This window comes from Triticum dicoccoides, chromosome 2A, assembly GCF_002162155.2.
Source record: "Triticum dicoccoides isolate Atlit2015 ecotype Zavitan chromosome 2A, WEW_v2.0, whole genome shotgun sequence".
NCBI classification, from domain to species: Eukaryota; Viridiplantae; Streptophyta; class Magnoliopsida; order Poales; family Poaceae; genus Triticum; species Triticum dicoccoides.
This window is the reverse complement of record NC_041382.1, coordinates 786,022,610-786,039,841: the sequence shown is the minus strand read 5'-3', so window position 1 is coordinate 786,039,841 and position 17,232 is coordinate 786,022,610.

Here is a 17,232-nt window from a genome sequence, read left to right as displayed (position 1 = left end):
GTTGGATGGAGTCTTCCTCAACCTCTCCCTCTCTCCTTGCTGGATCAAGGCGTGGGAGACGTCACCGGGCTGTACGTGTGTTGAACGCGGAGGTGCCGTGCGTTCGGCACTTGATCATCGGTGATTTGAATCACGACGAGTACGACTTCACCAACCCCGTTCACTTGAACGCTTCCGCTTAGCGATCTACAAGGGTATGTAGATGCACTCTCCTTCCACTCGTTGCTGGTCTCTCCTTAGATAGATCTTGGTGACGCGTAGGAAAATTTTGAATTTCTGCTACGTTCCCCAACAATTCTGAAGATGTGAATTCATGGGTTCTGGACTGGATGACTGAGAACACACATTACAAGGCACCAGCGTCTGAATTGCTTCGTGTCCTTCCACTAAGTCCTCCCCTTGAAGATGCACGTTGTGTCTATAGTGAACCTGAGCTTTCAAATCACTACATGCAAGTGCTGATGAAGCCTTTGAAGCCAGGGCAGGCCCCTCGAACCAAATTCCTCGTCAAGGAATTGTTGTATGTGCCTCGGACTATCTATCGCATTCTGTCGAAAACTATGAGTCCTATCAAAGGCCACGACTCTAATGATGAAGAAGTCGTTGGTATCATGAAGAATATGCTTTTCAACATCATTCATGGCGTTCCCGTCAACTTCCATGATTTCTTCGTGAGGACTCTATCAAATATTGCTATGTCACCATCTGAGCTGAAGCCTTATGCGCCATGGATTATGAGATTCATCAGGACAAGGTCTTCACTCAATTACAAGGCTGATACTCTGAACCACTGCAGCTACTTGCCTCCTATTGAAGTCCTCAAAAGGACATTTTCCTCAGCTGAAGAAAAGGGCAAGGAAACTGATGTGATAGATGAAGGCATTCGTCCATTGGATGGTCAATTTCACAAGGCTGCATCCTACTCCACCAATGATGACTCTACCACACATGACTCTGCCGCCAACAATGCCAAGCCAAATCCTCAAGCCACAGCACCCAGGGTGATGACTGATCGTGAGTTACTCCTCAGTCTTCATCAGAAGCTTGATCGCAATCATAAGTGGGTCAAGCGTCAGTTTGGTTCAATTCTTCACAACATGACTTCAACACACAATACAGTGAAGAAAAACCACTACTACCTTCATGAAACCCTCAACCGCACCTGGGTTGTTCTGTCTCAAGTTTACAGCGCTGATGATCTCAAGAAAATGGGTCTCAAAGAAGAGTTTGACTGGTCTACACCTCCTCCGAAGAAATACAAGAAGGTCAAGGTTCCTTCTTTGGTGGCCAGCTCATATTCTTCATCGCATGAGACTGATGAAAATGAAGACTTGGACGACACTGCGGCAGGCCCTAATTCAATGACCGACCCCAACAACGCTGGCGCTCCTTCATCAACTTGATTATCTTCGGGGGTGTTAGTCCTCAGTTTCGATCCTTTTGGTCATTCGATGACAAAGGAGGAGAAATCTGAGTTAGTCTTCAAGCGGGTCTATTATAAAGGGCATTTTTTTGCTAAGCTACAACTCTCGTTCTTCCGAAACTTTTATTGGATCGAGTTGTAATCTTAAACCCGATGGTGCTCTGATACTTTTGATGCACTGTGCTCTGATACTTTTGATGCACTATTCTGCATGCTTATTCCTTGCTAATATTATTGCACGCATGCTGAATTACATCAAGCACCATATTTCATCATGCATTTCAAATTCTCCATATTATATATCAAATGCATGTATGAATTACAAGATATAGGGGGAGATCTCCATGATTCATCTCTTCAAGTGTGCATTGCTTCAACAGCAAATTCCTCACTATGCACATCTTCAGGGGGAGTTCTTGTATATCTTGCAATCAAATTCCTCAATATCAGTATTTACACTTCATATGTTTATCCCCGTTGAAAACTTAACCTATGTTGTCATCAAACACCAAAAAGGGGGAGATTATAAGTGCATCTAGTGCCCCTTAGTGATTTTGGTGTATTGAAGACTTATAGGTTAAGTATCTAATGTGTTTATGAGTGTACACAGGTCTGTAAGTCTATGAGGAGTTTGATATTTACAGAGAAAGTCGACCCTAAAAATGAAGTTCTTCGACTGAAGACTTTGATACACCAAAGACTTTCTGAAGACTTTGAAAGTGAAGAAATTGGTGTGACCTTGAAGACATGGTTATCATACGAGGAACATGAAGCGTGAAGACTTTTGTTTTCGTAGTTTCATTTTCTCTTTCTTGAGTCATAGGAAACACCATACTGTTAAAGGGGGTTGAAGAAATACTAAGGAAAAATTTCCATTTGATGCTCAACTCAAATCCTACACCTACCAATCCCTTAGAGTGAAGCCATTGGAAATCTAATACAGTTCAGTCAATTTCTTCAGTGACAGAGACGCGGTTCTTATGGTCACTGAGGACTTTGCTCTGACTGAGGAGTTAGGAATTCGCCAGTGCGGATTGCCTACATAGTGAGGAACATGATAGCCCTGAAGATTTGTACCTCAAATTTCCGACCATTGCTGTGCTACGCGCCAGCTGTCCCAAAATATCATATCATCCAACGGTCATATCATTGAAGGGCATTTATGTCTTATCATGTCGGGCTGCTCCCTAGGCTATAAATAGCCTCCCCCTACAACCACTTGCTGGTTGGCTGCTCCGAGAGAAACTGACACTTGTCATTTGAGAGCAACCCATCCTCCGAGGACTTTGAGCGAAAATCATCAAGTGAGGAAAATCCAAACCCAAACCCAAACACCTACAAACCCAAAGTGATTGAGCATCACTGAAGAGATTGATCCTACGTGGATCCGACGCTTGTTACCTTTGAAGACTGTGTTTCTTCCAGACGGTTAAGCGTCATGGTCTAGAGCATCCAAGAGGAATTGTGGATCGCCGAGTGACCGAGTTTGTCAAGGTTCGGAAGTCACCTAAAGACTTACCACGAGTGATTGGACGAGGACTGTCTGTCCTTAGTTCAAGGAGAATACGGTGAGGACTGGGTGTCCCGAGCTGTGTGCTCAGGACTGGGTATCCGGGACTGTGTGTCCTCGAGTTTAAATACTCAGCCGCTCCAACCAGATGTACAACTGAGACAGCAGTTGGAACTGGTCTACCAAATCATTGTCTTCACTAAGCTTACTGGTTCCATTTCCTCAACTCTTTCATTTCCTCAGTATTGTGTTGCTTGTTTATCATATCTGTGTTTGAAGACTTTGACTGAAGAATTTCTCGATTTCCTCAATTCAATTTCTTCAGTCTGTTTGTCTTCATCTAGTGTTATCCTGTGTTTACGCTTTCTGTACTCTGTGTTTGTCTTCATTTCATCATGATGACTATGCTTGTATTCTGTTATGCTTTCATCTGAGTACTTATTCCGCTGCTAGTAGTTCTTTACTAAGGAATTTCCTCACAAGCAAATTCCTCAGTGAAGAATTTCATAAAAATCGCCTATTCACCCCCCTCTAGTCGATATAACGCACTTTCAATTCCTTTTTTAAGTAACTCCCAACAAAGTTTTGAAAACTAATTCATATTAGCATCCACATGTTACTCAAGATTGATGGCTAGCCCGTGCAGATGCACGGGTTGATGGCTAGTTGATCTTAACCCATAAACAACATCTGGATCGGGCATTGCAGGAATCTCCTTTAGAGCTCTAGAAACCTCTATCTCCTTTAGAGCTCTAAGCCATGATATTTAAGAAACTAAAAGAGATACAAGTCCATACAGTTAACTTTAATTCATCTACATGGAATAAATTAATCTACCAATACATGCAACTTCCTTCTTATTTCGCTATATAAAAACACTAAAGTCCTAGCCAACGAATTTGAAGAGGCATTATCTCAAAAAAATAACTAATGCCATTTTGTATAATTTATAGTTTATATTTAGGGATCCCTTCCATTTATTATATGTGTATTTCATCATATACTTGATAAAATTACATTGTTAAAATATTATCTCTCAATATTTATAAAGATTACTATGTGCTTAGTTTTGATATTACTCAACAAATAGATTTGCTAAGTATAATAGAAAATCATTCCAGTTAAATCTATTCGTTGAGAAAATAAGTTTTAACAACAATGGTAAAAATGTTTAGTATAAAGTTAAATCATCCACAATTCTATTGTAGTCTGCATCTTCGTATATGTACTTGCCATCAATAGTTCAGCGGCAGAGGCCCTCAGAGACATTTCATCCTTCCCTAAAATGAACATTCGAGATCTGAGTTATCAGAGAAATGCACTTGTCTATTATTCTTTTGTAGGCAGTCTTGCTATAAAACAAACTTGTCATTGTCATTCATTTCCTTCGATAAACTGTAAATTTGTGCAGTTTCTTCTCATTTACTATAATAGTGTTCCACTGGTGCTGCACCATTCTCTTATGAATTTCCCTCCCTTTGAATATCTCAGTCAAGGTGTGATGAGGTACAGATGGGTTGCTCTGAATCAGTCTCTGAACCATCAAGGTTGCTGCAATGTCAGTCTCTACAATCATCAACCTTAGGAGGCAAGCACCTTTGCACACTTTATTCCATGGTTTTTATGGTGCAAAATAATAATTATCTTCATAATATCTGATCGTGGAGCTTCCCCAAAGAGTAAAAGGAAAAAGTGGATAGACAACACAGTATTAGCATCCTCGTCCAGTCAGGGGTTTGATAAACTGCATCAAGATGGTCAATCCCCAACTCCATTGAATCAATTCCAAATACGGTTTCTTCTCTACATACAAATTCAACACTATTTAGAAAATATCACATGGATGCAGATATATATATATAAAGGATACAAACAAACAGAACACTGAACTTACATAATAGAAAATGATGACTGAATGTCCAAAGCTCCTTCAAATCTTCCACAATTGCAGGTTCATCAGAGAAGTAACATCAATATACAGATCTAATGAGAGCTAGACTTGCAAACACTCTCTAAGATAAAATGTACCCAATAGAGTTATGTCCAAGAAACTCCAAGAACTGCCCACCATCTCGAGCATCCAACATGCGGATATTATGATAGGTATTCTACATATTAAAGAATAACAACCATAAAGATGGACTGAACTGCATGTGGTACCATCAGATGTAACAATGGGTAGTAACAAGCAGACATGAATGAGATTATTATAATTATGATATATCTTACCTCGGTAATGATATCCCACATACGAAGAGAAAGTATAACTATACGAGTAACTCACCTTCATGTCTTCATCAATATATAAAGTGACTGGAGTCCCATAATGCTTCATCTCAAGGGTAATTTTCCCATTATTCACAATCTCAGCTCTAACGCTGCACTTCCTGCAGCCCTTCAGTGAGTGTGTAGAAATAGAAAATGTGTGTTCATGGAGTTTCCCATAGAGGTTGTCAAGTTGCTCTTTATTGGGTTTTGCAAGAAGCCAGTCATGTGAAAGAATCTCTCGAATGAAATGTTCATGGTCGAATCCTTCTGGACTTGTAACCCAATTAGGAGGTATCGCCCTTTCTCCGTACCCATGGTCAAATAAGGGTATGTCTTGGGCATGGGCAAGTATAATAAGGTCAGGAATTTTCAAAAGCATAATGGAAGGACCACGGTTGGAAAAAGCGGTAGGCGTAAGCGAGGCGGTTGGCCTTCGACTAGTTCCTAGGCGGTGCATAACTGGCCTATAGGTGCGGCCTAGGCGGTAATATAGTTTTCACTATCAGGGCGTATCTATGGTTATTATATGTGTATCGACATTAATTTAGGGAATATAATTAAGTTTGTTGTCAGGGCGTATCTGTGTCTATTATATGTGTATCGATATTAATTTATATGTGTACTAGCAAAAATGCCCGTGCGTTGCAATGGGAGAAAAATAATATCACAACCCTTCATCATCACCCACAATCCACGCCCTTTATTTCAACTTGATGCCCCATTTGTCTCATCGGCTATCTTTCTTCCAATTGTCACCCACGGTGGCCATTCTACTCGTCGTAATGCGTTCGAACGTGATCAATCCGAAAGCGATGGGTCATGCCACCACACTGACACTGAACCACACCGGCGCAAAGGAATGTTTATAGTTTGAAAAACTAACATCATCGAGCTAGACATGAGGGCCGGCTGACGCAAGCTACTCCTTGATGCTCATGCATTGCCACGAAATAAAATTCTCTAGCAACACATGCTTGTAAATTAAATAAAATCCGTATTGCATTAAACTTAAATTGTATGCAATCATCCAGTGAAGTACGGTTTTTCCATCTATAGATCGAATGTAAACGGTATGCTACTCAAGATCAATTCTTTAATGTCAAACATCAACCTTCCAATTTGCACATGCATGGTTGCATGACATATCACTGTGATATCCCTTAGAAATACTCCCTCTGTTCCTAAATATAAGTCTTTCTAGGAATTTCACTATGGACTACATACGGATGTATATAGATGTAGTTTAGAGTGTATATTCACTCATTTGCTCCGTATAAAGTCTCTTATTGGAATCTTTAAAAAGACTTGTTGGTTCTATTATAGAAGGTGTTAGTACGTTAATTGAGAGCTTGTTGTTTACTTTTTGGGATCGGTTTCCACTATGAAAATATAACTGAAGAAGAACCAAAAATATCACACACTACTGTTTTTCTTTCCTGTGAAGTGGATCATTAATCCTTTGCTCATATTGCTTTAGGAAAATGGCGCCACCACCACCACCACCATGTCAACTGTGCAAGTCAAGGTGCGCTAGCAGCCTTGCAATTGGCAAGTTGTTCGGCATCTACTTCCAGTCGAGTTTTCGTCATGCGGCGGTAAGAAATTAGATGAAATGTAACAACTATTTTATTTTTAGTGTTGGCATTACTGCATTGTGTCATTTTGCTTTTTTTACACAGATCGTCCCATGCAATCTGAGGTTAAAATTCAACAAGTTGACATGAGACACTGTGACATTTGAGACTCCTGGGGGGGCCTACACTATGGAGGTCGAGAAAGGACGCAATATGTCGTAGATTGAAGGAGATGGATGGGCCCGTTTCCTCGCCCGCATGCATCTTACTGGTGGTGAGTTGATCAGCTTCTCCTTCAGAGCAGAAAGACCCAAGCTGGCTGTCATTTATATCAACCTGGTGGAACATGACGAAGATGATGAAGATGACGAAGATGACGAAGATAATGAGGACCCACTGGATGAAGATGATGAGAACCCACTTCATGAAGCCACCTTAGCTCAAAGAATGAGGCTGAGAGAGGAGGAGGTGTGCAGCCTATGGGACATAATTCCGCCACGTGATGACTTTGTCGGGGTGCCATTCGCGACCCGCCTGAAAAGTACCATGGTCGATCGGCATGAAATGGTATGTTATACTGACTGTAGTAATTTGATGATATATATATATGCTTTATTGTTATACTTACAAATGCAAATTATGCGATGATATGCTTAGTCAATCCGATTATATGCTTAAGTCCAATGATATGTTGTGTGGAATCTAGTCGATGATATGCTTTAGTGTAGAGTCTGATCACATGCTTATTAGTGTAGAATCCAAGGAACTATTAATAGTGTAGATAATCCATATATACTTATTAGTAGAATCCATGCTTAATTAGTACAAATGTGTAGTACTGTGTCTCTTGATAGTGTAGAAATCTATACTTAATAGAAATATATTTGCAAGAGTATGTGCGAGGCTATTTATTAATTGATATGTTTTTCTTATTCAAAAATTGCCAAAGAACCTATCTGTGAGTTGTGGTATCGAGCCTGATGAAGAAGGCTCAGCTGGACTACGCCTTACCGCAAGGGGCTCCGTCACCACCTGTACTTACCGCATGGACAGAGACGGTCGCACACACTTAAACTCGGTTGGATGAAGAGATTCCTCGTTGGCGAGAATCTTCGTGTTGGACAGGCCATCCTAATTACTATCAGGAACACCCACCGCCCAGGCTTCAGGATGATGATCGTCATCGATATCATCTAGAACTACATATGTGTGTGTGGCTATATCATCTAGAACTATATATGATGATCGTCGTTGATATCATCTAGAACTACATATGATGATCGTCGTCGATATCACCTAGTATTGTTTGAGGATGAATATTGACTATATATGAAATTCTTATCTAGTACTCCCTCCGTTCCAAATTACTCGTCGTGGTTTTAGTTCAAATACAACGAGTAAGTTGGAATGGAGGGAGTACTACCCAATACCTATAATGCTTTATGAAATTGATATCTGGCAATTGCATATATCTAGTAGTACCTAGTATCTAGAAATTGCGGTTTATTGAAACTGAAACGGGGCAGGAACCGGGGGGGATGATGAAAGTTATAGAAGTAGCGCGGGGCTAGGAAAGCGCTACAGCTAACTAATGGTACACTAGTAGAAAAAAGGGCGCAAAGGTCCAGGCCGGGTCAGCCCATTAGTCCCGGTTCAGTCTAGAACCGGGACCAATGGGTGCATTGGACCAGGTTCGTGAGCCCAGGGAGCCGGCCGGGCCACGTGGGCCATTGGTCCCGGTTCGTCTGGACCTTTGGTCCCGGTTGGTGGGACGAACCGGGACCAATGGGCCTCGCTCCTGGCCCACCACCATTGGTCCCGGTTGGTGGCATGAACCGGGACCAAAGGCTCCCCTTTAGTCCCGGTTCATGCCACCAACCGGGACCAGCGGTGGTTCTTATATATACCCCCCTCGCGCCAGAGCAGAGCACACTGCTCTGTTTTTTCTGGTCGAGGGAGAGAGGGCTTGGTGGTGCTCTAGCTCACCTCCTATGCACACAAGGTGTTCGATGGAATGCCCGAGCCACACTACTTAAGCTTTCTCCCCTCCAAGCTCGACCTTCAAGTTCCATTTTCCTCAATATTTGTCTAGGTTTAGCGGTCCGTCACGCCCTGTCCCCGTCTTCACCGCCGTCGATCACCCGCGTCGAGCTCATCGGCGGCACCACCGTGGTGAGCCTCTTGTTCTTATCTTCTTTCTGAAAGGAAAAAATATTCTTACTTGTATGTTTACATAGATACTTGTATTATTTTCTTACCTTTATTAATGCATCTTATATAGTGCGATGGTTTTGGTATCCGCCCCCGTCGGCCCTCGTCCTGTCTATGATTCGGATGTGGTATATATATTATCTTTATAACTATTGGTTCATTTATTGTTTATGAAAATTATGCCGACCAACGTGACATAGATTTTATTTATCTAAGATGTATGTGAACCGGAAATTCCAACCGACCCTATTGTCGAGAGGTTAAATTTAGTTGAAGAAGAAAACCATTTCTTGAAGGAAAAAATAAAAAAAATTAAGGAGGAGAAGATGATATTGGAGTTGCAGGTTGCGGTTGTCCTTGATGATCACAAGATCAAGATGGATGCAATGCGCTCGAAGATTAGAAAGATAGAAAATATGCCATTCATACCGAGGCTTGGTATCATTATGCCGTTGGATCAATTGTTACCTTGGTTGCGATTATGATCGCCTTTGTTTTCGCATTTAAATGTTTTACATAGTTTCAATGTATGGTTTAATTAATTAGATGCTCTGGAGAGCTATATGTTGTTAGATGAGAACTATGTATGTACTTTGGTTTTAATGTGATGATGAACTTCTATTAATTTGGACACTTAATTATATATAATGCACGCAGATGAACCGGCAATGGATGTACGGTGACAGACACACCTCCGAGTACATTAAGGGCGTGCGTGAGTTTCTCAATGCGGCTGAGGCAAACAAGCAGAATGGTTTTATGTGTTGTCCATGCACTAAATGTGGGAATACGATGTCATACTCTAACCGGAAAATCCTTCACACCCACCTGCTTTACAAGGGTTTCATGCCACACTATAATGTTTGGACGAGGCACGGAGAAATAGGGGTTATGATGGAAGACGACGAAGAAGAAGAGTACGATGACAACTATGTGCCCCCTGAATACCGTGATGCTGCAACGGGGGGAGCTGGTGAAGATCAAGAGGAACCAGACGATGTGCCCAATGATGCTGCAATGGCTGAAGCTGCTGAAGATCAAGAGGAACCAGACGAGGTGCCCGATGATGATTATCTTCGCCGGGTCATTGTCGATGCAAGGACGCAATGCGAAAGTCAAAAGGAGAAGATGAAGTTCGATCGCATGTTAGAGGATCACAAAAAAGGGGTGTACACCAATTGCAAAGATGGCAACACAAAGCTTGGTACCGTACTGGAATTGCTGCAGTGGAAGGCAGAGAATGATGTGCCTGACAAAGGATTTGAGAAGCTACTGAAAATACTGAAGAAGAAGCTTCCAAAGGATAACGAATTGCCCGACAGTACATACGCAGCAAAGAAGGTTGTATGCCTCTAGGATTGGAGGTGGAGAAGATACATGCATGCCCTAATGACTGCATCCTATACCGCGGTGCATACAAGGATCTGAACGATTGCCCGGTATGCAGTGCATTGCGGTATAAGATCAGACGAGATGACCCTGGTGATGTTCACGGCGAGCCCCACAGGAAGAGGGTTCCTGCGAAGGTGATGTGGTATGCTCCTATAATACCACGGTTGAAATGTCTGTTCAGAAACGGAAAGCATGCCAAGTCGATGCGATGGCACAGTGGGGACCGTAAGAAAGACGGGAAGTTGAGAGCACCCGCTGATGGGTCGCAGTGGAGAAAAATTGAGAGAAAGTACTAGGATGAGTTTGCAAAGGACCCAAGGAACGTATGGTTTACTTTAAGCGCGGATGGCATTAATTCTTTCGAGGAGCAGAGCAGCAATCACAGCACCTGGCCTGTGACTCTATGTATGTATAACCTTCCTCCTTGGATGTGCATGAAGCGGAAGTTCATTATGATGCCAGTTCTCATCCAAGGCCCTAAGCAACCCGGCAACGACATTGATGTGTACCTAAGGCCATTAGTTGAAGAACTTTTACAGCTGTGGAATAGAAACGGTGTACGTACGTGGGATGAGCACAGACAAGAGGAATTTAACCTAAAGGCGTTGCAGTTCGTGACCATCAACGATTGGCCCGCTCTCAGTAACCTTTCAGGACAGACAAACAAAGGATACCACGCATGCACACACTGTTTAGATGACACTGAAAGTATATACCTGGACAAATGCCGGAAGAATGTGTACCTGGGCCATCATCGATTTCTTCCGACCAAACATCAATGTCGAAAGAAAGGCAAGCATTTCAAAGGCGAGGCAGATCACCGGAAGAAGCCCACCATGCGTACCGGTGATCACGTACTTGCTATGGTCAATGATTTACACATAATCTTTGGAAAGGGTCCCGGCGCACTAGCTGTTCCGAATGACGCTGAGAGACACGCACCCATGTGGTAGAAGAAATCTATATTTTGGGACCAACCCTACTGGAAAGACCTAGAAGTCCGCTCTTCAATCGACGTGATGCACGTGACGAAGAACCTTTGCATGAACCTGCTAGGCTTCTTCGGCGTGTATGGAAAGACAAAAGATACACCTGAGGCACGGGAGGACCTACAACATTTGCACGAAAAAGACGGCATGCCTCCGAAGCAGTATGAAGGTCCTGCCAGCTACGCTCTTACGAAAGAAGAGAAAGAAATCTTCTTTGAATGCCTGCTCAGTATGAAGGTCCCGACTAGCTTCTCGTCGAATATAAAGGGAATAATAAATATGCCAGAGAAAAAGTTCCAGAACCTAAAGTCTCATGACTGCCACGTGATTATGATGCAACTGCTTCCGGTTGCATTGAGGGGGCTTCTACCGAAAAACGTCCGATTAGCCATTGTGAAGCTATGTGCATTCCTCAATGCAATCTCTCAGAAGGTGATCGATCCAGAAATCGTACCAAGGCTAAGGAGTGATGTGGCGCAATGTCTTGTCAGTTTCGAGCTAGTGTTCCCACCATCCTTCTTCAATATCATGACGCATGTCCTAGTTCATCTAGTCAACGAGATTGTCATTCTGGGGCCCGTATTTCTACACAATATGTTCCCCTTTGAGAGGTTCATGGGAGTCCTAAAGAAACATGTCCGTAACCGCGCTAGGCCAGATGGAAGCATCTCCATGGGCCATCAGACAGAGGATGCCATCGGGTTTTGTGTTGACTTCATTCCTGGCCTTAAGAAGATAGGTCTCCCTAAATCGCGGTATGAGGGGAGACTGACTGGAAAAGGCACTCTTGGAAGTGACTCAATAATATGCAGGGATGGATATTCTTGGTCTCAAGCACACTACACAGTTCTACAGAACTCTACCTTGGTGACCCCGTATGTCGATGAACACAAGAGCAGTCTGCGCTCCAAACACCCGAAGCAGTGCGACGGCTGGATTACATGTGAACACATTAGGACTTTCAGCAGTTGATTGGAAGCACGTCTCAGAGGTGACAACACTATTTGTGATGAGTTGTACTTGTTGTCCAGGGGACCATCTTTGACTGTATTGATTTACAAAGGATATGAGATAAATGGGAATACATTTTACACGATTGACCAAGATAAAAAGAGCACCAACCAAAACAGCGGTGTCCGCTTTGATGCAACAACCGAGAAGGGAAAGGACACATATTATGGTTACATAGTGGACATATGGGAACTTGACTACGGACAAGATTTTAAGGTCCCTTTGTTTAAGTGCAAATGGGTCAATCTGTCAGGAGGCGGGGTACATGTAGACCCACAGTACGGAATGACAACAGTGGATCTGAAAAATCTTGGGTACACTGACGAACCGTTCGTCCTAGCCAATGATGTGGCACATGTTATCTATGTGAAGGACATGTCTACCAGACCGAGAAAAAGAAAAGATAAGGAAACGAATACATCATACGGTGAGCCAAAGCGCCACATAGTTCTTTCAGGAAAAAGGAACATCCTAGGAGTGGAGGGCAAGACAGACATGTCTGAAGATTATGAAAAGTTTCATGAAATTCCTCCCTTCAATGTCAAGGCTGACCCAAGCATCCTGATAAACGATGAAGATTATCCATGGTTACGGCGCAATAAGCAAATGACACAAGCGAAGAAAAAGTGAAGACTTTCTCCCGCAACTATTATGATGATACCATGCCAAATTTGTAACAGACGAGTATGCTAAGCCAACTTTTCCAGAGTTCATTTGAAAACTATGAATTTAGGTCGAATTTTCTCTATAGGTGCATCTATGTTCATCTTTTTAGTAAAGTTAATCACAAACTTGTGATTCACACAAATTTCAAAGAATTCAAATTTTAACTATTCAAATTTGAAAACTAATGGCATTAACAGAAAGTTTATATTTTTTCTAAAACTATTGGCACTAACAGAAAGTTTATAATTTTGCTGACCTAAAAGCAAAAAGAATTAAAAAATAAAGCAAAAAACTGGAAAAAAAAATAGGGCTCGCCCCTGGCCCATGACCATTAGTCCCGGTTTGTGCCACAAACCGAGACTAAAGGGCTGACCCTCGTTGCACCCAGAGTTTAGTCCCACCTCGCCAACCGAAGGGCGCCCACACCGGTTTATAAGCCCGTCCCTCTCTGCGTTGTTGAGCTCCTCTCAAAGTGAAAATAGATGCCCCTATACAGGAAATTTGACCTAAATTCATAATGAATTTCTCTGAATTCATAGAAATTGATTATGAATCTAGGTTTAATTTTCTCTATAGGTGCATCTATGTTCATTTTTTAGTAAAGTTAATCACAAACTTGTGATTCACACAAATTTTAAAAAAATCAAATTTAAACTATTCAAATTCTAAAACTAATGGCACTAACAGAAAGTTTATAATTTTTGTGACCTAAAAGAAAAAGGAAATCACTAAAAAACTATAAGTATTTAGTTCTAAGTAGAAATAAAAATAAATAGAAAAAAAGAAAAAAAAATGCCTATAATATTTGTTATGACTAACTAAAATTACCAAATTGAGTATAATGATAAAACACATTAATATTAAATAGCAGGAAAAAGAATGACTCAAAAATCAATTTTTATAGTAAAGTTATTCATAAACTAGTGATTCACACAAATTTTAAAAAACTCAAATTTAAACTATTCAAATTTTAAAACTAATGGCACTAACAGAAAGTTTATAGTTTTTGTGACCTAAAATAAAAAAGAAATCACTACAAAACTATAAGTATTTAGTTCTAAGTAGAAATGAAAAAATAAATAGCAAAAAAATGCCACCTGCTGGGCCACCACAGCCTGAATACGACTAGAAACCCAACCATGGGCCAGGATTCAGGCCCGCAGCAGGCCCAGTAGGCCCATAGGCATTGCAGTGACAGATTAGGCCTGAAAGCCTGCAGTTGAGAGGAGCTCGAGAGGGTGGGCGCAGCAGCGCTTATAAACCACTCCCGAGCCCTCTCAACTAGCGAGGTGGGACTAAACTTTTGGGCGCGGGGCAGCACAAGGCCTTTGGTCCCGGTTGGTGGGACGAATCGGGACTAAAGGGGGGCATTGGTCCCGGTTCGTGGCACCAACCGGGACCAGCGGCGGCCTTTGGTCCCGGTTGGTGGCACCAACCGGGACTAAAGGAGGCATTGGTCCCGGTTTGTGCCACGAACCGGGACCAAAGGCCTGGGTATATAAGTAGCACTTAGGAAAATTTCACAGTTTCCCTCGCCAGTTGCCCCCGATGACGACGACCTCATCGACGCCGCCAGGCTGCCCCGACGCCGTCCGCCGCCCCTGCCATCGCCCTCGACCGCGCCGTCGCCGTCGCTGTCGCCCGAGCCTTCCTCGTCGCCGACGCCACCTCGCGGTGAGTGCCGTCCCGTTCCAACTGCTCCTCCCCCTGTACTGCCGCCGCCGCCGCGCGCTGCCATCGCGCCGCCGCCCCTGCCCTTCGTTGCCGCCACGCGCCGCCCTGCCCTGCGCGGCCGCCGCGCGCCGCCCCTGCCCTTCATTTTTTTAGTTTAATTTTTTTTCATATGTATGTGTATGTATATTGTATATGTGTATGTATACTGTATATGTGTATGTGTATGTATACGTGTATGTATAATGTATATGTGTATGTGGTTAGTTTAATTTTTTTTGTTCATAGAAATTTTGTTCATATATATATAAAAAGTTTTTTGTTCATAGAAAGTTTTTTGTTCATATATAGAAAGTTAGAAGAAAATTTAGAATATGCTAAAATTTAGAGGAAAAAGAAGGATAGGAAAGAAGAAAATAAGAAGGGGAAGAAAGAAGAAGAGGAGAAATAAATAAGAAGAGGAAAAAAGAAGAAAAAGAAGAGGAGAAGAAGAATTTCTATTTTTTCTTCTTCTCCTCTATTCCTTTCTTCTTCTCCTCTTTTTTTTCTTCGATCTTCTCCTCTATTCCCTCTCCCGATAACTTCAACACGAGGGGGGGTCGATATACCCCTCGGATAACTTCGACATGAGGGGCGGTCGATATATATACCCTCTCTCGACTGTGATAACTTATACCGCGGGAGCACCCCCCCCCCCCGACCCTCTCGCTCGACCAAAACTCTCGAGGACACCCAAACCCTAGAAAAAACGATGTCGGTCTCCTACCCCCTCCCGCCGCGCCCCTACCCGACAAACTCTCTCGAGGCCATCCCAAACCCTTGAAGCGTCGTCGAGGCCACCCCAAACCCTAGAGAAGCAGCATCGAGGCCACTAATTAATATATATGATTCCTTACTATGATTAGCTAGCTAGTTCTACGTTTGCCACTAATATATCCATCTGTCATGTTTGAATAATAATTGCCATGTTGTAAATATTTGTAGAAACTATGGACACCGCCCGAGACGAAGCAAAAGAAGCGTTGTTGAGGGACATAATCGCACAAGGAAGTAGATCCGGTGAAAGCGAAGCGCACTCTGGCTTCCCTCGCAAAACCACCCAAGTCTCCACGGAAAGGCAACTATGAGTGCATTATTGCAAAGACATGGGCCGAAGCGGAGCGGTCGGGAAGTACAGTCAGTGATCAAAGGATGAAAGAACGACAAGCAGCTGGGAAACAAATTGCCCAGCTCGGCGAACAAGGGAATCAATCGTGCCCCCCGCACAAGGTGCCTAGCAACATCGTCGATCCGAGGATGGTGCCCGGTTATAGCAATCTTGCAGATTACCTGCCCGACGATGTAGATTATGATCCCATGGACGTGCAGATACACATATACGAGTACGGGAAGCCTCTCGTCAAAGATGAAAAATCTCTAACAACGATGATGCGAAGATTGCATGCTTGGTACTTGAAAAATCTGCAGAGAGTCTGGGAGGATGAGTACTTTGTATGCGAGAGTTAAACCGGAGCATGACCTCGTTGGAATTGATCTGTTGCCTATTCCATTTGAGGAGTTCTATCAGTTTTTCAATCAATTGGCCCTCGATAAAGCAGCGGTCACCTGCTACTGTCTGTAAGTACTACTACTTCTGTCATTAAGTCTCTCTATATAGCTCAGCTCTTTCATTGCATGTATTTATAATTATCCTCACTATATTATGCAGATTGAAGATCGCCGAATTGAAGAAAAGACAAATCGGTGATATTGGGTTTGTTAACACATATCTCATAGATGCAACTGAGGTTGAACATCGTCCCGCAGATACCGAGGCCAACTTGCTACGATCATTCAAAATAAACGAAAACAAAGATATAATACTCTTTCCTTACAACTTCTAGTGAGTGTTACTGTCTTGTGCATATTCGGTTTCCCTTATATATTAGTCCAGGTTATAGTAATGTAATTGATGAGTTATGCATGCGTGCGCAGGTACCACTATATTCTCCTAGAGATTAGGCTTGAGCAGGAAGTAGTAACTGTCTTGGACTCTAAACGAAAAGATCCCCAGGAGTATGCGGACATGACTGAAATCCTCGAGAAGTAAGTTAAATCGATCATTATCCACCATATCAGGAACTTTGTTCATTTTCTGATATCAAGTAATTGTTTTCTTTTGTCTGGCAGGGTTTGGAGAAAATTCACCAAAAAATCTCCAGGACTGCTCAAGATGCTGCAATTTAGATACCCGAAAGTAAGTACTACAGTAGCATGTTCCGCGCGTCTCCTAGCTATTGATTCAAGCGCTAGTTTCATCAATACCATTTGGCATTCTTGCTTATCTGTTTGATTGACCTCTATTTCTTGTAAAGTGGTTGTGGCAGGAACAAGGGAATGATTTCTGTGGATACTACGTTTGCGAGTCCATCCTCCACACGACCTGTGAGCGGGGCGGGTACTCTGACGGACAATATGAAGTGCGTAAGAAATAATATTCACAATTTTAGTTCATTACCATCATTTGTGTTGAGTTTC